The sequence below is a fragment of the Podarcis tiliguerta genome (assembly GCF_965153285.1).
Source record: "Podarcis tiliguerta genome assembly, chromosome: 10".
Taxonomy (NCBI): Eukaryota; Metazoa; Chordata; class Lepidosauria; order Squamata; family Lacertidae; genus Podarcis; species Podarcis tiliguerta.
Genome location: NC_139543.1, coordinates 42,018,580 through 42,041,019, shown reverse-complemented (window position 1 = coordinate 42,041,019; position 22,440 = coordinate 42,018,580). Strand labels below are relative to the sequence as shown.

The following is a 22,440-nucleotide window of genomic DNA, read 5'->3' as shown; positions in this document are numbered from 1 at the left end:
GGCAGCCTGATCCTCCATGCATTTGTCAAACCCCCTCTTAAAGCTGTCCAAGATGAAGATTTCCTGGTGTGCACAAGCCTCGCCCTTTCCTGCTGCCTCTTACCCCTCTACCGCCTCATCCTTGCTTCCACTTTGCCTTTAGCTTTCCACTCCACTTTTGTTCTCTCTGCAAGGAAGCCTTCCAGACAAAAACCTCTGCATTCCATGCTTTGCAATAAGAGGTGGACTTCTGGCGACTGTGAGAGAATCTTTCTCCCTATAAAGTCTCACTACAGGGGCATCTTTGTATTGTCAATCAGTCAGCCATAGCTAAGAGGGTCCCTCTGATCGCAAACAGAGTCCTTGGGTGCTTCCAGAGGGGTGTTTCTCTATGGGATCAATGTACCACGCGCATGAGTGCTTTTGGAAGCCTCCATGCAACATTGTTGTCATCAGCATGTCCTCCTCATTTAACCCAGATTTAACTTTCACATGAGAAATCAGAAAAGTTTTAAAAAGCCACTTACTGCCAACGACTCTTTTGCAATATCTGAATGACCAGTTTACAGTATTAAGCCCCCATAAGACTCCATGAGCACCCCTCGTCTCAGGCAATTTCATGCTTTGCTGCTGTTTGCTGGATATCCAGCATCACTTCTTATCTAGAAAGTATAGAGATATTCTACATGCCAAAGTGGTTTCTTCTTGGCAAGAAATTTCCTGATTTGCTTAATGGATAGATCTGCTGTTCTTCGACACCTACATTTAAATTATTCACACACCCACACCCAATTTGTGTTTGTTTGCTTATAGTTGGTTGTTTCCTAATAAACAGCTTACCACACCAAAGTGCTTCTTTTCTGTTTTTGCCTGGAAATTCAAGGGTTTTGATGTCTTGACTGATTGCTGCTTTACCATGCTCAGGTAATCCTGACAGAGGATGGATCAGAGAGAGTGTAATGAGTTTTCTCTGAGTTGAAGGCTTCCTCTGTCTGCTGCCGTCTAACAACTCTCAGCACCTTTAACAAACTACAGTTCCCAGGATTCTCTGGGAGAAGCCACCACTTTTTAAAGTGGCATGGCACACATGTAAGCAGGACAGTGCTAACTGAAAGACAGATTTTGGGCATTTCATTTGTGTTGGGATGGTGTGTGGGGGGGGAGAGAAGCCCTGGAAATATCAGGACCAGATTTCAATCTAGTAAATGCTTGCTAAAGATCAACTGCACCTGCAGTGAGGTGGGAGGAAATATGCACCCAACGCACCACACATGCCTGTGATATTTTATTGTGGCCTCACCCCGCTGCAAGAAACAAACACTTTGCATGCCTCTGAGCAAAGAGTAACAAGAAGTCACCCTGACTCCAGCTGTTCTGTCAAGCGAGAAGATCAGCGTCTGTAGCTCCGGCCTGGAATGCAGAATAGGTGAGGCCCCCCTGTCACAATATCGCTTGGGACAATGAACTCATTCATGTTATGCAGGATGTCAGGCTAGAAGATTGCAGTCAAGGGTCAGAGGAGAACGCTTGCATTTAGATCCTCTATCAGATGAAGGACTGCCGGAGAGGAATGCAGATTCGTACGGTGGTTGACCAAACTCATGTCCTTAAACCTCAATCATGGGAAAGGTACAAATATTATACCAAGGCAGACTTTTTGTCCATCTGACCCAGTACTGCCCACTCTGACAGGCAACAGCTCTCTGAGGTCTCATTCAGGACTCTTTCCTATCTTCTACCTCTCATGTCAGAGGCAGAATGACTTTGAATACCAGTTGCTGGAAATGGCTGGAGGAGAGAGTGCTCTTGGACTCAGGTCCTGTTTGCAGGGTCTTCCTATGAGCATCTAGTTGGCCACTGTGAGAACAGGATGCTGGGCTAGATGGTCCACTGGCCTGATCCAGCAGGGATGCTTTTATGTACTTAAAACCTCCTCATTCAGAAATGTGGAGCCTGTGACTCTCCAGGTGTGCGTGGACTACAACTCCCACCATCAAGCAACTTCAAGAATAGCAGTAGAGAAATATAGGAAATGTAAGTACAAGGTGGGTTAGGAAGACAGTCTAGGAAGTTTGGAGGTTCCTCTCTCTATCTACCATCTCTCCATGCAACTCTGATCACCCTTAATGCAAGCTGAGTTGCATTCCCACAACTTCCAACACCTGCAACTCCCCAGATGTAGGTGGACTGCAACTCCCATCTTTCCTGACCATTGACCATGCTGGCTGGGTCTGATGAAGACTGTAGTCCAACAAGATCTGTAGGGCTATGGGTTCCCCATCTCTGCCTTTTAACTAGAGATGCAAGGGACTAAGCCTGGGATTTTCTGCATGTGCTCCTTCCCCTCATACAGGATGCAGTTGCTGCCGCCACAGCTGCCACATCAATAGCGCTGTGGTGAAGGGAGACGACATGGGAAGGTGGAGGGACCTTCTTCAATTGTTTACTGGTTGGATCATCAACTACCCAGGGACAGGCGCAAGGGAGGGGGAGAGTGCAGTTGACGCAATGGTTCAAAGTGGTGAAAAGGCTTTTGACGGTGTGTGACGAAGTATGCAAGGAACTTTGAGTGGGGTAGGAAAAGGCCAGGGGAAGTCTTGCAGAGCTATGAATGTTCTTGGACATGGAGCCTTCATGGTGGAAGTTGCTTGGGTTGTGCTGAATTCCTCTTAGACCAGGATTCTCGGATTTATTATACTGGATCATCCCAACTGAAGTGAATGACAGTCAGCTCACCAGGTGGTACAGACCCCTTTTCCCAGCTTGTGATGATACAAAGGGTGCGGGAGGACAAAGCCATGGTGGTGCAAAGCAAGTTTTCAAATCCCTTCATCAGAGTCCCTAGTAGGGAAGCAAAAATGTTGTCCAAACAGAAGGTTTCCCCTGTTAGCCTGCTGTCTTTACAACCAATGCAAGTGGTGGTCTGGTGGAGTATGGAAGAATTTGTTGCATTGTGAGGGCATGCAGCATGCTCAGGGCAGAGGGTGGGTGTGGGAGTACAGTTCTCCCAAACCTGGCAGAGCTCCTGTGCTGCAATGTGGTTTCTCACTTCCCACATCTCACCTGTATAGTAACCAGCCATGAAGTCTCCTTCATCTCAGGCAACAGGACACCCACCCCTCCTATAATACAGAAAGAGAGAAAGAAGCAGGAGAGAGGAGAGGGGAAAGGGGTGGGCAGAAGAAAAATGGAAGAAAAGGAGTGACAGAAAGAGAAAGAAGAGAAAAAGATTGGTGGGAAGAGATGACCTTTCATCCTCATTTGTTTGCACAGTGGTTACACTTAGTCTTTATTCAAACATTTGTTCTGATTTGTTTGTGTGACCATTATGACAAGGATCATTCATTCTGATTTGCTTGCAGAGTGCTTATATATGCCTCTCCGTTACTCATTTCCTCCTTCCCACATTTTTCAGTGCGTTTTTCCATCATCACTTTCCTGTCTGTTGTGACGGAGTGCTTGAATCCGCTTTAACAATGCAAACCTACATTTCTAGAGTGTGATCAAATCCTTTCCATGAAACAGGGACAGTTGGGAGGCTTCCAGAGACTAGGAGGGGGAGACCATCCATTGAGTGGATGCTTGTGGAGGGGCACAGAGAAAAGAGGAGGGGGAGGGGGAGAGAAGGTCTGGCTGCGGGGTCGGCTTAGCTCAAGGCCTCTAGGTGTCTGTAATGCACAACCTAGAAGTAGAATAGGGGCAAGAGAGGTCCACATCCCAGAAGAAGGGTTAGGGAGTAGCTTTCCTCCTCTGGCAATAGGCTTCATCCCACCCCACCCAAAATTTGGAAGATGCACTAGTTTGAAAGTTAACTCCGATTCACAGGGTGAGTAATAGAGGTAATAGTGGCTTAAATCAAGCGCTGGGACATTTTGAAATTAAAGTGATGAATCAAAAGCGAGAGGACAATACATGGTGAGATTTGTGACATGCCAAGTACCGAGTGCCTCCCTCAATAAAGCATCTCATTCATCTCGCAATCAGCACAATTGCATTGAGGGTTCTTGGGTCATTTAAGCTCACACCGCCAACCATCTGCTAACAGGAGGAAGGAAAGAGGTGAGTGTCACTTCTGTCATTTTCTCCTCATGTCTTGGGGAAAGGGCATTGTGAGTAGGGGCTTCAGTAACTCAGCGCACGAGCAGAGGGATTCTGACCTGCTTTTGCTGCTTTGTTCCAGGCGAAAGCACCTTACCATTGCTGGTGTGAGAAATAAAGAGGGAAGGTTGTAGCCCAGAAGAAGAATACCTGCTTTGCATGCATAGAATCATAGAACTGTAGAGTTGGAAGGGACCCTGAGGATCATCTAGTCCAACCCGCTACAATGCAGGAATATGCAGGTGTCCCATACAAGGATTGAACCGGCAACCTTGGCATTATCAGCACCATGATCTAACCAACTGAGCTAGTGCAGAATGTCCCAAGTTCAAGCCCTGGCATCTCCAGTTCAAAGATGATGGGAAAGATGTCTATTTGCCTCAGGTACCCAAGAGCCACTTCTGCTCACAGAAGACCAGCCTTCTCCAGCCTGGTGTGTTCTAGATACTTTGGACTACAACTCCCATGACTCTCAGTCAGCAGGGGAATGGTGGGCAAATGAGCTAGCTGGACTGATGAGACTTGTCTCCTGCTAGAATGCAACTTTGTGTGGCAGGAAGGCATAGTCCAAGGCGTCCCAAATGTGGGTCTCCAGCTGTTTGGGGGCCTCAACTCCCATCATCCTTTGCTACCAGGACCAGTGGTCAGGGATGATGGGAGTCGTAGTCCAAAAAACAGCTAGAGACCCAAGTCTGGGAAACCTCGGATAGTCACAGCCATCAAGCAGGAAGGAAATGAGTGCTATTGTTACCCTCAGTCAGAATGAGGATCTCATCAGCCACTGACTCATTTGTTGGGGCGCAGTGATCGTCATTTGCAAACGGATGTGGAAATGTGAAGAATTGAACCTAAGGCTGGAAAGCTGAGAAACAGAGGGAAGCCAATATTGCTCATCTCTGTTCAGAATGCTGTGGATTTTGAGGGTTCCCTGGGCTGGGATCTCAGCAGCCCATGTAACCCACTGCTAATCTGAAAATAGTGCTGGCGGAAAGTGGGAAAGGAACTAGGCTGCATGATCACAGAGCTCCTTGCAGCTCTGTTTGACTAGGCTGTTGCTGAGATCTTTGTAAAGCTGCTGCTTGGAGCCATGAGGCTGAGCCCCATTTTAAAATGCTTTAAAATAAATAAATGCATGTTTGTGATGCTGCTGCTGCTGCTGCTGCTGCTACTGGGTACATAAATCAAATAGTTCCAGTCCCATTACACTTGACCCTTCAAGCTGACCTGGCCAGTTGAGTCTTTCAACAAGAAGATCCCCTGGGAGGGAGTCTGTTTGTACACCCTTAAGGGCTTTTTGATTTCTGAATAGGCCCTCTGTGTACACAACATGCAATAGCTTTGGGGGTGGGGTGGGTGATAGCTGCCCCGGAGTATGCAAACACACAGGGCAAACGGGTGGAGGGACTTAGCCAAACCGAACATGTGTCAGCTGGTTCTGGGGAGAGGTTTCCTCGAAGGGAAACCCCATAAAGCAATGCAACAACCTCCCAAGGGGAGGAGTGGAAATCCCCATTGAGCAAGCTCTGCCCAACAGGACTGGGCCATGCCGTCTCTGAACAGCAGACTGGAGGAAGAGCTTTGCTCTCGCATGTGGCAGGGGGAGGAGTGGAAAACATGAGCTACGTCTCTCGCTTTCCCAGCTCGGGGGCTGTGATTCATTTGGAGAGTGGCTGAATCTCCGCTGCGGAGGCAAGGGCTGGGAAGTCGCTTTTGCTGGGGGTGGTAGCCCTAGAGTACTAAGCCGTGTGAGAGGCTCTCGGCAGAAACTCCAAAGCTTTCTTGGCAGCAGGGAGGGGCAGAGGCAGCTGCCTGAGGCCTGGAAGGCAGCCAAGAACAACCGCTGGCGGAAGATACTGTATCTCTCTCTCTCGCTCTCTCTCTCTCTCTCTCTCCCTCCCCCTCCCCCCTCCCTCTTTGCACCCGCCCTGCCATGGCTCCAGTTGTGCGGGGAAAGAGGGAAGGGCAACAGAAGCACAGAGCAGTGGAGTAGCGTGGATTGTCAGCACCCGGGGCAAGGCAAGTAATTTGCGCCCCCCAACCCGTGGATTTGCGCCCCCTAACCCTAACCCCCAGATGTTGCACCCGGTGCGGCCCCCCCCCTGCACCCCCCACGCTACGCCACTGGCACAGAGCAGGCGGGGCGGGAGCAGCAACAATGAATGGATGCCACCCAGAGGTCTTTCCCCACTTTAAAGACAACCCACTTTAAAAGCATGAAGTGTCTCCCCCACACTAACACCTTTATGTGCCAGTTGCGTTTATGTGCCACTCACAAGGCACTAACAAAGGCTCTGTGTTGCAGGTTCGGGTTTTTTTGTTTTTGTTTAAATAGTCAATTGCATGCTTAGAAAGCTTCAAGAGCTCTTGAAACTTTCACAGTGCATTGACAGAGAAACTGTGAAATGTGTTTGCGTTGCGACAGGGACCGGGTGCTGAAGGGCAATGGGCCCCTACAGACTGGCCTCGGCCAAATGTTCAGGATAGGGCTGCACCTCATAGATGCTGCGCTCGAGCCCACACTTTGCAAGGAAGCATGAGAGGCCTATGCTCCTTTGGTGACATATCCATACATCCCTTCATGAAAAAGGCAGGTTGAAGCACCTCCAGCCCAGAGAACAAAACCCTTTATAGGTTTGACTGATCTGGTTGAATCTCATTGATTTGGGGTTCTGGCAAGAAAAAAAGAAAGGGAAAGGAGGGGGAAAGTTGCAGAATGTCTGTCTCTAGATCAGATGGGCACTGACCGTGGGTTGCTTCAGCCAACAAATCAAAACGTATCCTGAGCTTTCCCCCACTGTTAAAAAACAGTCTGTGGCATTTCTGGCTTCTATAATTGATAGCAATGCTACTTAATTGACAGCGGCTTTTAAAATTGTAATTAATAATAATAATAATAATAATAAATCTTTATTGTCATTGCCCCCCTTCGGGGACAATTGCATTATATATTGATGTTTTTCATTGTTCTGCAAACTGCCCAGGAATTTCTTTAAAATGAAAGCTGTTATGCAAATCATAGAACTGTAGAATCATAGATGGGGCAGAGATCGATTCCTTGAATGGTAGCGTTGGAAGGGGGTACAAGGGTCATCAAGGCCAACCCGCTACAATGCGGGAATATTTTGCCCAATGTGGGGCTCGAACCCACGACTCTGACTGAGCTATCCGTGGTGGCATGAATTAGAATCGTAAGAAGGAAAAAACATGGTGGGTTCAAGTCATAATTGAGAAATGCAGTCAATCTCTGGTAGTTTTAGGAAGGCTCATGGGAAACAGATCACCGTATTTTTCACTCTATAAGACGCACCAGACAATAAGACGCACCTAGTTTTTGGAGGAGGAAAATAAGAAAAGAAAAAATATTCTGAATCCCAGAAGCCAGAACAGCAAGAGGGATCACTGCGCAGTGAAAGCAGCGATCCCTCTTTCTGTTCTGGCTTCTGGGATAGCTGCGCAGCCTGCATTCACTCCATAAGACGCACACACATTTCCCCTTACTTTTTAGGAGAGAAAAAGTGAGTCTTATAGAGCAAAAAATACGGTATGTGGTTTTTGGCTACTGGCCTGATTGAAGCATGCAAATACAGGCACACACTCCACCTCTGACTTGACCGGGGCAGAGCAACAAAAACATGTATGTTTTCATAACAGATTTGATTCATTTTTCTCAGGCGGACCAGGAAAAGATTCATGAAAAAAAAGTCATAACATATGAGCGGGTTTCCAAAGACTGCAATAAACTATTCTCCTGATTCATCAAAACTGCCACCTGGCTTCTGCTTAGGGTTGCCAATTTCTAAACCAGACTCCTGCAGTTTTACCTTTCAGATAGCCTTGCAAAGCTACTAGTCCTCAAAAACAGATACTATGTCTTTTTTTAAATGTATACCAATATTTATGCCCAACACAGTCAACAGCCTGAAATAAAAATAAAGCTGAGAATAATAATAATAATAATAATAATAATAATAATAATAATAATAATAATGTCTTGCATTGAATTTATTGATGCTGTCTGCAACCAAGCCTGCTTTAAGAGTGCCTTGATATGCAGTAATTAGCAGGTGACAACATTTCTCCTCATGCCATGAAAACCTGATAATTGCTGAACATCCAGCAGCTGTCAAAGGCACAGCTGAAAATGCCAGTTGCAAAGTTGGAAATCCTCTGGCTGCTGTTTGCAAATCTCAGCAGTGGCCTGAGAAATGCCCTAGCTTGACTTGTCCATAGAGAGATGCCCTAGCTTGACTTTCCCCTGGGGTGTTTGGTTCAGCAACACAGGCAGAAGATCGCAGCTCTGTAATTTTGAAAGCCAGGCTCAGGGCTCGTGATTTCAAGGCAAAAGGTCTCAGGTTCCTGGCATCTCTAGGTAGGGCTGGAAACCATAGAAAGCTGCCTTATACTGAGTCAGACCATTGGTTCCTCTAGCTCTGAATTATCTACACAGACTGGCAGCAGCTCTCCAGGGTTTCAGGCAGTCCTTGCTTACAAAACGTTTCTTGACCAAGATCTAGGAAAAGCTTCTGCAAGTCCGTGTAAACCAGTGTTTCCCAAACTTGGGTCACTGGCTGTTTTTGGACTACAACTCCCATCATCCCTAGCTAGCAAGACCAGTGGTCAGGGATGATGGGAGTTGTAGTCCAAAAACAGCCGGAGACCCAAGTTTGGGAAACACTGGTGTAGACAATATTGCGCTAGTAGGACCAATGGTCTGACTCTGTATAAGTCCGTTTCCTATTATCCTAATGCATCCAGGAGGATTGCCACCTTCTGGTTCCATTTCCAACTCAAGTTTTAAAATCCCCATTTTGATTGAAAAGATATATTGTAAAGATGGGACGGCTGGGAATGCGATTGCAAGAGGTGATTTACAAGTACAAGAGGTTGCTGGAGAATGCCCAGAGAGGTAGCTAATGCACACAAAGTAACCCTCAATATGTGCCTGCAACAGATATAACTAGTTTCAGAGCGGATGTACTGTAACTGCAAAAGTAGCCAGTTAAGCTTCTTCCACTCCTGGGACACTCTTGTGTTCCTGGCTAGGGTCCTCCAGTTCTTTGCTCTTTGGTCTCCTTTCCCCTCGCTGCCACTTCATCTCCCTTCCTATAGGTTCCTGCCCCTTCTCCTTAGAAAGACCACAGCCCTGACACATCACACCCATGGACATTGGATGCCAGCATTTTGCCTTTTAGCACTTCTCAGACTCTGACCTGACTCTGTAAGATGGAAAAAATGTGCCTGCACTCTGCTCTCTTTTATCACGGGGTGTGTCAGTCCAGCCAGCCCATGTGCTCACCACAGAGGACTCCCAAGAGTAATAAAGAGGTCTTGAGGGGGGGGGGGGAATAGGGTGTGTCCGGCTGGAACTATGAGTCCACATTCTCCCGTTTTTGATTTAAAAGAAAAGCCCATGCAAGCTTAGGGGCAGACAGATCAGTCTTTTGCTGTATCACATATGTTCATTCTGCTCTGTGTCCACATTAACCCATGAATTTCTTCTTTTCAAATACCACATACGAAAATGTATCCGTTTCATATTTAAACGCATATTTTGAAATGTTTCAAACACCTGTTTTAGAGCATTGTAAACCCCATTTAAATACACATTTGTATTGCAATGTACACGTTCCTAAGCCTCTTACCCTAAATTACATTTTCCTTTCGCATGCCTTAGTACATTTTTTTTTTTAGCCACAGATTTCATTACACAATTTGGAGATCCATATGTTAGGCTGGTCAGTTTGCATAAAAATACAGATCCACCCTGATGCAAATGTTTTTAGTCAATTAAAAAATGCCCCTCCCAAGCAGCCCTTATCCGATGGTGATTCTTCCCCCTCACAACAAAGGGTGTGGTCATGGCTGAAGCTATTTTGATTTGCTGGAAATCTCTCTCCTTCCCTCACTGCCAACTAGGAAAACTAAACCAAAGTTAAAGATGCTTTTGCCATTTTCTTGAAGGTAATAGGATGACCTGGGCTACAGACATTTGCACACACACACACACACACACAAATGGATTCAGAGGTATATGTCTTGATGTCACATAAGACATGGGCAGATTTGCAATCTGGGAAAACTTTCATGGGCACGACACCTACCCCAGAACCAAGCTAGTCTGTTGGCTGCAATCAAGTGCTAAAGTTGTAACAGTCCTACCTGAAACACCTGAGAGCTGCATGGCAGTGGTGGGGGAGGAAAGAGACAAAAGTGGGCAGGGCAACCAATGTAAATGTCATCTAGCAGGCTAGTTCCACACATTCTCAGACAACGCACGCTGTCTTCCATCAGGGAAACGAGGCATTTTTAGACTTCAAGGACGTATTCCAGACAGACATTATACAGAACATTTCAAGTAGGCTTTGGAAGGCTGCGTCTCTTACAGAAGGGTTGTGATCCTGCATTCACTTGTTTCCAGGAAGAGTCAAGGGCGTACAATGCTAATGGCTTGAGCTTGCTGGGTGTTGGTGGAGTGCTCAGATGTGGAGCTCAAGTACCTTTTCCTTATCCATAGTACAGTTTGAGGAAGTCATATTTCTGCTGTGCCTTGCTCCTAATCAGTTGCACCAAGTTTTGTACTCATTGAATCTCCTCTCAAGACACCAAGAAGCCTTTCGTTTCTTTCAAAAGCATAGCCTCTGCCCCGCTTCATAAAATGCAGTCAAGTTAGAGAGCCAAGTACGAACCCAGATCTACACTTGTGCTCTTGTATTTCTTCTTCCTCTTTATCCTACCCCTCTGGCATCATGCAGCCCAAGGTGACATACGGTATATGGGGGTTGCCAAGTCTTCACCCATCCAGGCACTGACCAGACCTAAACCTGCTTAGCTTCAGTGAGGCGGTGGTCTCACATGTCTTCAGGCCATACCCCAGCACTCCAAGGCTGGTGATAAGATTTTATCCCATCCTACTTTTGAAATGCCAGGAACAGAAACATAAATTATGGATTTCTTTTTAGAAATAAACTGCATGGAACGAGTACAGAGAACCTATAAAAAAAGGTTTATTTGTCTAAAAATTATATTCCATGTTTACATTTAAATGTTTCAGAGAATCAATTAAAATGTCACTAAAACAAATACCAGCCTTTAATATTAAAATAAAGCAGCATTAATATTGAAATAAAGTAAAAAGAGAAACTATAAAATAGTTAGGATCATATCCCCCCCCCCCCCGCTTTTTATTTATTTACCAGCGAGGGGGAAAGCCTGGGCAATTTTTCTTTTAAGTTCTTGATCTAGTGGTACCTGTAACTTATCATCCTAGATGCCAGACAAGCAGCCCTGGGGAGCGCATTCCAGCACTGGGGGGCCACCACAGAGAAAGCCTTTTCCAGAGCCGCCACTTGCCTTTGGCAGTAGGTTCCACACTGGTGAAGACCTTAACAAGCACATAAGCTAATGAGGAAGGTTTAGATTGCCAGTTAGCTGAGGGCAACTACCAGGACTGATGCCTTATGATAACTGCTTGTGGGATCTGGTTGACTAATAATGATAGTTGTCATTTCATATCAATGGCTATTGGCCATGAGCAATAAGTGGAAGCTCCATGTTCAGATGCAGTATCTCTGCAAAATGAATACCAGATGCTGGGAAGAGACAACGACAACAAAACCCTTGCCTTCCTGTGCTGTTTATGGGCTTCCCAGAGGTATCTCAGACTATCCACTGGTGGGAACCAGATGCTGGAATAGATGGACCTTTGATTGATCCAACAGGGCTGTGGCTAAGTGGCAGGCAAGGCAGCAGATTTGGTGGGTCCCTCTCCCTGCCATGTGAGGTTCCTTGAGCAAGCACCATCTTCTCTTCCCCTCCTACACACCACAGGCTGAGTCACCTGAAACATTCCAGAATGGTTCTCAGCCCAACCACAGCTTTCATGACCACACAAAGCCCTCCGTCACATGGCATTGCATGTGCAGCACACCGCCCAAAAATCATGGGCGCACTGCACATGATGCATCTGCAACATGATCCAACTGGGGGACGATTTCCCGGCTTGTGAGAGAATCTCTCCTGTTCTTGAAGTCCATCTAGCACTCAACAAGCCTTGCTTTAAACATATGGGGTGAGGTGGGATGGGGGAAGAAAGCTCTGAAACATTTGCCCCACTTATTTGTCTATGAGCCTTCCCAACTTTGACTCCATCGGCCTTCTTTGGCCCATGGTGGAAGTTCCCCACCCTTCCAATGGAGTTAAAAAGCAAAGGTGCGGTTTTTCTCCACACATGAGCCCAGAAGGGCCTTTTGCGTCATCCACACCTGCTAATGCAAACATAAAACCAGCACCAGCTATCATTCACACATATATTTGTTTTTAATAGCGCAAATGTGCACAAGAGAAGATCAAAGGCATCATGCGCAAAGAAAAGCATTCTATTTGGAATGCAACCCACAGGACGTGATGCACCTCTAGGTCTTCAAAGCAGAAGTCATAATTCTTACGCGGTGGGCATGCCTTGGCTAGCACAACATGGCTGATCCCGAGCATTAGTGAAATATTCATGCTAAAGGCTAAGCATATGCCAAGGATATTGTGGACCATTATCATGAAAGTCTAAATAATTGCCCGTTTAATTAGGGGGTTCTGCAGTGCTGTGTTATCTGGAAGCAATCTACGTTTAAGCATGAGCTTAATGGGCCTTGCCCATTCCACCTCTTGGGCATATATATATATATATATATATATATATGCTTTCGTAGATTTTCACGGGTACAGGAATGCAGGTTTTGGTGTCCTCGGGTGTCTTCCCGTGTAAAAGTTGGGGTGTCTAGGCGACGTTTCGACGAGGTCTCACTCGTCATCTTCAGGCTGGTGCTTTCGGCTTCTTGTTACTGGAACAGAGCAGGATCTCAGTGTTTGAGTTCCTATAAATACTGTTGAGGAGGTGTGGTGTATAGCCTCCAATGTTCTGGGCAGAGAGGAGGTTCCCAGGCTAGTGTGCCTTTTCTTCTTTTGTTCCTTAATTACTTGAGGGATATCTTGAGTGATTTCTTGAGTGATTTCCTGAATCCCACTTAGGTGGGTCATTAGGTGTGGATTAGTTGCTAAAGCCTTCGTGTCTTGAACTCTTGAACTTTGTGAAGAGTTTTTCTGAGAAGATGGCTGTACTGCACTTGGTTGTGCTCTGGCTTGGCTTCGTGTATAGGGGCGAGCTGTGGTTTTGTGGCCTGTGCCAGCCAGATCTGTGTAGGGATTGCAGGGGGGTGCAGCATCCGGAGGTGCCACCCTGGTTTGGCTACTGGATGGTGTCTGTAATTTATCTGTGGAGAGGGTCTGGGTTTGGGTCTGGTGTGGTTGATTGGTGATGGCGTTCTGTGTGCCTCTGGATCTGGTGTCAGATTTTGTGGGGAGGGCTAATTTCCAGATGTCTGGCAAGCGGGATGTGTCGTCACGCTTGTTCATGTTGTGAGGGTGTTTCTCTATCTCGATGGCTTCCATGATTATTCTCTTGTGGTGATGTTAGCAAAATCCTCCATAAACACAATATCAAAACAGCCTTTTGCACCAACCAAAAAATAGCCAATATCCTCAGAAACCCCAAGGATAAAATTCAGTTGGAAAACCAAGGGGTCTATGAAATACCCTGCAAAGTCTGCCCAGCCACGTACATTGGACAAACAAACAGACGAATAAATGCACGGATCGCAGAACACAAGAATGCCGTCAAAAAAGAAGAAAAAACTTCCTCTCTTTTCCAACACATGAAAGAAACAGGACACGAAATTAATTTTGCAGATTCCAAATTGCTCTTTAACATGGAACATCACCACAAGAGAATAATCATGGAAGCCATCGAGATAGAGAAACACCCTCACAACATGAACAAGCGTGACGACACATCCCGCTTGCCAGACATCTGGAAATTAGCCCTCCCCACAAAATCTGACACCAGATCCAGAGGCACACAGAACGCCATCACCAATCAACCACACCAGACCCAAACCCAGACCCTCTCCACAGATAAATTACAGACACCATCCAGTAGCCAAACCAGGGTGGCACCTCCGGATGCTGCACCCCCCTGCAATCCCTACACAGATCTGGCTGGCACAGGCCACAAAACCACAGCTCGCCCCTATACACGAAGCCAAGCCAGAGCACAACCAAGTGCAGTACAGCCATCTTCTCAGAAAAACTCTTCACAAAGTTCAAGAGTTCAAGACACGAAGGCTTTAGCAACTAATCCACACCTAATGACCCACCTAAGTGGGATTCAGGAAATCACTCAAGAAATCACTCAAGATATCCCTCAAGTAATTAAGGAACAAAAGAAGAAAAGGCACACTAGCCTGGGAACCTCCTCTCTGCCCAGAACATTGGAGGCTATACACCACACCTCCTCAACAGTATTTATAGGAACTCAAACACTGAGATCCTGCTCTGTTCCAGTAACAAGAAGCCGAAAGCACCAGCCTGAAGATGACGAGTGAGACCTCGTCGAAACGTCGCCTAGACACCCCAACTTTTACACGGGAAGACACCCGAGGACACCAAAACCTGCATATATATATATATATATATATATATATATGCTAGCAGCATGAGATGAATCTGGAGGCAAAGTTTGGATCATTCCAGGTACTTGGATGGGACTGCTGGAGGGAATACTTAACAGGGCCAGCTTGGTTTGTACTGGGGGCAAACTGAGTCATCTCTTCCTCCAAATGGAGTTTTGTTCCCTTCATTGTCTGTGCGAGGAGAGAGAACCCTCCCCTCCCTGGAAACATGTTGAAATGGGCCACACCTAGGGAAAGCTGCATTCCTTCAGCCAGTGTGCAAGTCGATTCAAACAAAATCTTTCCTCCACCGCCACTTCAGTTACATATATATAATCTTCCATTAAAAAATAAATAAAGATCTATATAACCAGAGGCCTTTTTGACAGGTGACTATAAAGTTGCAGCCCTATGCATATTTACCTAAGTAAGACCAAATGGCCATGGTGGGACCTACTTCTGAGCAGATGGAGGTGGGGAACTGTAATATAATCCTTGAAATGTTTTCTTGTTTGATCCACTACTGGAATGCAGCAAAGCGCTGACCTCAGTGGAAGATCCCTCTATTTGAAGGTCCACATGTGCTTAACTGCCTTGGGTGCAAAGCATTTAATAACATTTGCCCGTTAAATATCACTCTGCACAGGTGATACTTGGCAGGAGCACCAAGAGGCATGTAGAAATTGCTCGTGACAATGATGCCATCTGCGTTGCAAAACACTGTGTGTGCATGGCACAATCTACACTCAAACAATGCACCTGTTGAGCCCATTAGCTAATTCACTCTTTCAGTCCAATCAATGCAATATAAGTTTATTAAGGGGTCGCCCTTAAAGGATTTCCTTCCTCAGAGGAATTTCTGGGGAAAGGAAGGCACGCTAAGCTATGTGTTCCAGTTCCACACCCAGCCCAATAGTTTACAACCTGTTAAGACACTCCAAACTGTGTAGATCCAGCCCACTTCAAATAACCGCCCCCACTTTAAAAACCATTGTTACTTTTCCAACTGAAAGGGCGTATTCAACATCATTCTTGCTAGCTGGGAATCTTCCCAGCTCAAGTTAAATCCTTCTAACTATGAGGGCTTGGGAGGGGACCCAAGTGTCACAGACCAGACCTGGTAATGCAATGGAAGAAGACTCACTGTACACAGTGCAGGGACAATATATTGAGCAGAGTCAGTTACTCTGAAACAAACGGGTTGTGCCACAATTCACAACCCATTTCTTCCAGAGTAACTGAATTGTGGTCATGCTTGTGGCAAGTGTCAGCCCTTCCTTCAGTTGACTTTTCTTTATATTTTGACTTTCTCCTGCCCGCAAGGTTTGCAAATGCATGCGTGTCCCAATACAGGAATGTAGCAATTCCCCTCTCTGCAACAGTCACCCATTAGGCACTTCGTTCCATTCTTCTAAGTGAACCCCCATATTCTAATTGTTGCAAGGAATGCAGCCTGCATACAGTGTCTGGGATGCCAGCAAGAAACGTCGCTGGAGTGGGGTCTTCCAAATGAATCAAATAGCAACAGGGCAAGTGCATTAAAATCAAGGACAGCCTGCCCCCTCTCCAAACTCTCTAAAACTTTGTGAGCGCGAAAGTGGAGGAGAGGAAAGACAGGCAGGTTCTAGCTCCAAACAAGACAAAATTGCAAAGCCACAAGGCACAGTCAGGTTCTGTTGGGAAGCATCCTTACCTTAGAGAAAGAGGTCTTTTGCAGAAGGAGCTGTGCTCTTGAACTCCGGCTGCCTTGAAACTCAGAGCTGCAGTGAAGGGAGTGCTCCGGCTGGCGAGGGTTATAAGTTTCCCCTGCTGGTGTGCTGGGATGGGTGGTGTCTTTTTGACTGTGCTTTAGAAGAGTTTCTATGAATCAGTCTGGCTTTCATGAAATTTCTTTCTTTTTTAAAAAAATATACTACGCCCTGCTTGCTTGGCAGTGAGCCAGAAGTTTCTGGGCGGGGACCCAGCTATTGCAAAGCCTCTCTCTCTCCCTCCCTCCCTCCCTCTCTTTTGTGGCTTGATGCAACAGGAGCAGCAGCAAGAGGAGGGGACCCCAGCCTACGCTACAGAAAGGAGTGACTTCAAGCCTGATGAGTCACCGGAGAGAAGACACCCTGGCCAGGTCTGTTTAGTAAATCTTGAGTAATGGTTGCCAACCATAAAAAAAACATAGTTACAGATGTGGTAACAATGCAAAGGGGATACATCCAGTATAAACAAACAGGCCAACAGCTGCCTGGGTACATTGGGTGGTGATGTCCTCGTGAGTCACTAAGCTGACGCCACCCTCCTTGGCCACAATGCCAGGAACGTCGCCTGTTCAAGGAAAGAAGTACAAGGGGACGGAGGGCACTTTGACTCCTTGGAATGCCAAGCTGTCCAACGCTGCAGGGTGTGTCCATCGTGGCGTTCTCCTGAAGGCACTCCCACAGGCAGAGGACTGGTTTCTGTGGCCTGGATGTCTCCACGTGGAGTGCCTACTCCGTGCCACCTGCAGCACAATGCTAATTCCTTGCTGCATTAAGGTTAGGGGACTTGAGTAAGGTGCTCCCAGCGATTCCACTGTCCACTCTGAGCGGGCTCACTTCACCTTCTCACAGTTTCCCTGCCCTCTCCCACTGGGCCCAGGATGCAGAACAGCCCAGAGGGACAGCATAAGGCAAGAGGAGTGGGGCACTTCACTTCTTCACTCTTGTCACTGCTTGCAGGCTCAGAGAGGGCAAGCAAACCAGCCGTGAGAGTGAGGAGGGGAGCCAGGAGTCTCCAGGGGTTAGCAGTTGGGATCTTGGAGGTGTGCACCAGGGAAGGCAATGCTGTCCTTGCTGCCAGTCTACTGCACCAGGGGTGTGGGGTCAGAGCAGGGGTCAGCAAACTTTTTCAGCAGGGGGGCAGTCCACTGTCCTTCAGACCTTGTGGGTGCCAGACTATATTTTGAAAACCCTAACGAATTCCTATGCCCCACAAATAACCCAGAGGTGCATTTTAAATAAAAGGGCACATCCTACTCATGTAAAAACATGCTGATTCCTGGACCAGCTGTGGGCCAGATTTAGAAGGCGATTGGGCCAGATCCAGCCCCCAGGCTTTAGTTTGCCTACCCATGGGTCAGAGGGTAGTCCCCCAGGCCTCTAGATCTGGCCTTTGGGACTCTCCCAACATTGCAGTCCTCACAGGCACACTCCTTTCTTGCAGGCCACACCCCTCACCAGTCCTGTTTCGAAACACTCTTGGGTGTTTTGGCATGGCTGGAAAGGTGTCCTTGAACTCTGAGAAAGACCCTTGCTTGTCAGGATGCAGGACAGAGACAGATGCATGAGAGAGCATAGAAATTAGCCCACGGGACAAAACGCATGTTGGACAAGATTTCTGCATCTCTTTATTTTGTCTTGTTTTTAAAGCTATCCTAGTTTTTTGGTACTGTTTCATTTTTTAAAAAATGTATTTATGATATGTTTGCAAATCGTCATGAGATGCATGTGAAAGGCGAGTCGTCAATTACTTAAATAAATAAATAATGACACAAACTTGCATCTCTTGCCCCTCCCATCTTTGCCTCTGGCATGCAAATCTCTCAGAAGCTGGCTCAGAAGGAAATGTTCCCCACCCCCCAAATCTGATACATGGTATTTTACGCTATACTATGCACTGAATGTGCCTCAGTAGAAATACTTGTTTTTTTCTGGAAGCATTTCTTCTGCTTCTTGTTCTGGCCCACTGTTCTGGTCCACCAGAAGTCCTTTTTATGATGCTGGAACACGTGTTGAGATTGGGGTGTGGGCATGTGCAGAGAAATTATTGATGTACAGTAGTTTTAGCTCTTCTCAGAAGATCATCCATAAATTCTTCCCTGGTGTTCCTTTGCTGTGAGTGAGAATTATCGCGGCTGCCTTGGGTTGCTGTACGGTTGTGAACAGGAGGAGAAGGAGGCTGGTGAGGATGAACGAGCAGACGAACTTGACCAGGAAACTGTTTGTCAAGATACAATCCACACTTTGAAAGGGAGAATATGACATTTTGTAGGACAAAGGCAAGGAGACAAGCCTTAAATCTCAGAGTTTCTCTCTTAAAGGGGAAGAATGTGCAAGTTTGATTAAGTGGAAACTAAAAACAACAAAGGCTAACAAATTTATTAGCGCATAAACTTTCTTTGGCTGCAGTCCACTGGTGGATTCACGAAGCATTATATTGAGTTGCAGGTATATAGAGGCATGGTTGGAGGGGGTGGCTGTTGGGATACTGCCAGGGAGACAAAGGCCATCATGCCCCCACGCCGTTTCCGGACGATCCATCAACCTCCCATAGATACAGTATCAGTCAATTAGCGACACAAGTCTCGGAGATAGCTTGCCACATTCCAGGGCTTGTGCATGCTCTTTCAGCAGAGTTTGCACAGCGAAAGATGCACTCAGGAGAGCATTATTTACAACTTTATTCAGCGTTGGTCAGAAGAAAGAAAAAACATGACTGCCTGTCTGCGATGTTCAGGCACAGAGAGAAAACGAAAGCATATACAAAAGAGAAACTTCCTGTGAACAGGAAATACGCAGGCTGTGACACAACAACCTGCTCCCTTCTTAAGGTGGAACGGAAATATCCTAACAGTGGCTACTATAAATAATGAGATCAGAAGGAAATTACGGGTGAAAAAGGACAGGCAGCTGCTCTTGATAACAAAGACATCCAGGTATTGATAACAACAACCACATCCTTTATCCCAAATTCAAATGACAGAACTTGAGGGTCACCTAGTCAAACTCCCTGCAATGCAGGAATCCTGTCCTGGGTGGGCTTGAACCACCAACCTTCTGGTAAAGAGCAAAACACGCTCGTCCATTGCACCACCTGAGAGCACTGAACCTCATGGTGAATTGTAATTCAGTTCCTTGACATTGACCCTGGAAAAGCTCCTGGGTCTGGTTTATTCCTTGGATGGGGTGCAGGTGCAACCCTGCACAAAGTATTACATTGGCTTCTCCTGAAACCCAGTTTCATAAGGGCAGCTTTAAAGAGCCAGCCACCCAGCCACCCCTTAGTTACCAAGTAAATACGTTCAGGCCATGTGAATGCCGGACTGGTGATGGCTGTCCTCGTTTGACCCTGAGATACAGGATGCAGGGAACAGCAGCACAGTGAGACGAATGTGAGCTAGTCTGTGAGTTATTCTGGCAGGATAAGCCCCAGAAAGGTCAGCATGTCAGTTGGAAGTACAAACTGTGTCCAACAGATAAGTGATCTACTAGCCGTACAAGATACAGTTTGTTATGGTGTTTTATACTGGACTGAGGACACTTCATGGAACTGATGACACCTCTGCTAGTCATCACTAGGTCACTTAGCATGGAGAAGGCTAAGTCCACACTGTTCCACTTCCCAGCTCCAGTTGCTTCCTTCCAGCAGCTTTTCCCTCGGCCAATCCTGTGCTTCTGTCATGAACATAGCAAGGCCATAATTCATGCATTCCTAGCAGAATTCATGCACATGTTTTCCTAGCAGAAGGCCATGGGGTCAGTCCCCAGCATCTCCTGCTAGGGCTGGGAGTAGGGATGGAATAATCTCTAAATTTTTGGTTCTCTCCAATTCCCCTCATCTTTCCAGGCTTGAAATCATCTCTCCAGTTTGCAGTTTAGTGCGAATTTCTCCTAATAAATATGTTTGTATGCTGCTTCAACAACTACGCCCATAAGCACAAGCCATTTTTGTATGTTATTTTCACTAATACGTGTAATTATATGCAGGCTTTATCCTAATATGTATCCATTTTTCTACATGTTGATTGGCTGGAGAACTGCCTTGCAAAATCGGGGGAAGTGCACATTTTGAAGGTTGCTTGTGTTTCAGTTCACATATTGTTGTGGAAAGTGTGAATTTGGTAAGTTTACCTTTGTATGCTAAATGAATTGAATTGCTCCCTCATCCCTTGCTGCCTTTCAGTGTGTAGACAAAACTGACTCAGGGTCACTGAGCCAGGTGAACCAATGGTGCTACTCACAGGAAATTCCCCTGTTCTGTGACTTAGAAATCTAATGTCCTTAGAAAGGAGATCATTTACATGGCACTAAAACTGGCCCACGAACTATCCATGTGATGCTAAACTGCTTTTCATCTCAGAACCAAGGGACCCTGTGGAGAGCGAAAAAATGCTAAACATCCCAGATTTCAAAACTGGAATTCTCTTTTTCCTGTGACCTCAATAAAAGCTCCTATATCTCGCTCCAAAGGGTCATGCATGACAAATTCAATTCATCGCAATGTTCTGAAGGGCATCACATGTTTTGCAAAACACTGTATCACATGGGTATCTCCAGACCTTGTGCATAGTTCATGCACAGTAATAAACAGTGTTTTTTAAAACACCCAGTAATGTGCCTTCTTCCACAAAACCTTTCACATCTCACACTTCCCAGGCTTCTGGTAAGCTATGGCTGACAGTTTGAACAATTCAGAAGAAATTTACTCACTTATGTGGAATTACACTTTCTGTCATCACCTTGCCAAAACAAGGCTGGGAGGGCGTGTTTTCCGTCAGAAAAGCAAAAGGAGGTTAGTTGAGTCTTCCTTTGCCTCCAATTTCCCCCTTCTAACTCCCTCCCTGCAGCTTTTCTCCAACCCTACAGTCGTACCTCGGGTTAAGAACTTAATTCATTCTGTAGGTCCGTTCTTAACCTGAAACTATTCTTAACCTGAGGTACCACTTTAGCTAATGGGGCCTCCCGTGCTGCTGCCGCGCGATTTCTATTCTCATCCTGAAGCAAAGTTCTTAACCTGAGGTACTATTTCTGGGTTAGCGGAGTCTGTAACCTGAAGCATCTGTAACCTGAGGTACCACTGTATTTTGCACACCTGTGCTTATAGGAACATAGGAAACTGCTTTCTGCCAAATCCAACCATTGCTCCATCTAGCCCAGTCTTGTCTACAATGAAAGTTGTTTTTGAATAATCCTTTGACATTTTAGTGTGAATTTCTCCCAATAGACACATTTTGCATTCAATTTTGCACATGTTTGCAAAACCATTTCTCCTAACATCATGCCATTCCCCCCGCCCCCCATTTCCCATTTATAGGCACTTTAGCCCAGTAGATGTATTTTTGCACACATTATTTTGCTGGACCTTTTTTTCTTCTTCCAAAATTCAAAGAAGTGTGAATTTCAAAGTGTGCCTGTGTTGTGGTTAATGTATCACCCCAGAACAGTGCCAATGAGGTGAGTTCACCTTGCAGTGTGAATGGAATGGAATTCCCACCCCCACCCCTAGCAGGGTGTCTCTTGGCCCTGCCATTCTAAAGACAGGCAACGCTGAGCCCATACTTAAGCCTTTGAGGAGACTGAGCAGGTGCCACCTGTATTTATCATTGGAAACAGATGCCACATGAGCAGGGTGCTATTATGAGAAACCACCCTCGGTTTCTTGTTTTCTACAACACGTTGCTTCTGTTGTTGCTACTTGATGGCCTTTTTTTAAAGAAAGAAAGAAATGCAAGCCCAGCACCTTTCTGCAGGTGCGCAACTGGGCCGCTCCAGCCCCAAGTGCTCTCTTCCCCTCCCTCTTCTAAAAATATATATATTTATTGGCAGTTTTTCAAAGGTACCATCCCTCCCGTGCAAGAAAAACAGACACAGGGATAACACGTCATCTTTCCCCAGCACAGTTTAATAATAGTAATAGAGTGCTAATCCCTTTCACAGAGTTTTCTAAATGCGAATGAAATGTAACTGATACTCAGGTCTCTTCGATGCACTTCCATCTCTCACTACTGTTTAGCTTTGGGCTGCAGGATCATACACGGCTATAATTTGATTTGATTTATTTGTTTAGATGATTTACACCCTGCTCTTCATTAAGAAATAATCCCAGAGCAGGGATTATA

The 22,440-nt window shown here is 46.1% G+C and overlaps 2 protein-coding genes across 4 annotated transcripts in view; one reads left to right on the top strand and one right to left on the bottom strand.

Moving 5' to 3' along the window:
* EMP1 (epithelial membrane protein 1) overlaps window positions 1-16,410 on the bottom strand; it is a 30,591-nt gene extending 14,181 nt beyond the window's left edge. For both annotated transcript variants that reach the window (XM_083400360.1, XM_083400361.1), the window contains exon 1: window positions 16,270-16,410. The gene's annotated coding sequence lies outside the window, so the exon portion shown is untranslated. The remainder of the gene's footprint in view (window positions 1-16,269) is intronic.
* Window positions 1-22,440, top strand: part of GSG1 (germ cell associated 1) — a 110,838-nt gene that overhangs the window by 40,255 nt on the left and 48,143 nt on the right. Inside the window, exon 2 of one of the 2 annotated variants that reach the window (XM_083400330.1) lies at window positions 16,603-16,695. The exons of the other annotated variant lie outside the window; for it this stretch is intronic. The gene's annotated coding sequence lies outside the window, so the exon portion shown is untranslated. The remainder of the gene's footprint in view (window positions 1-16,602; window positions 16,696-22,440) is intronic. 2 annotated transcript variants of the gene reach the window in all.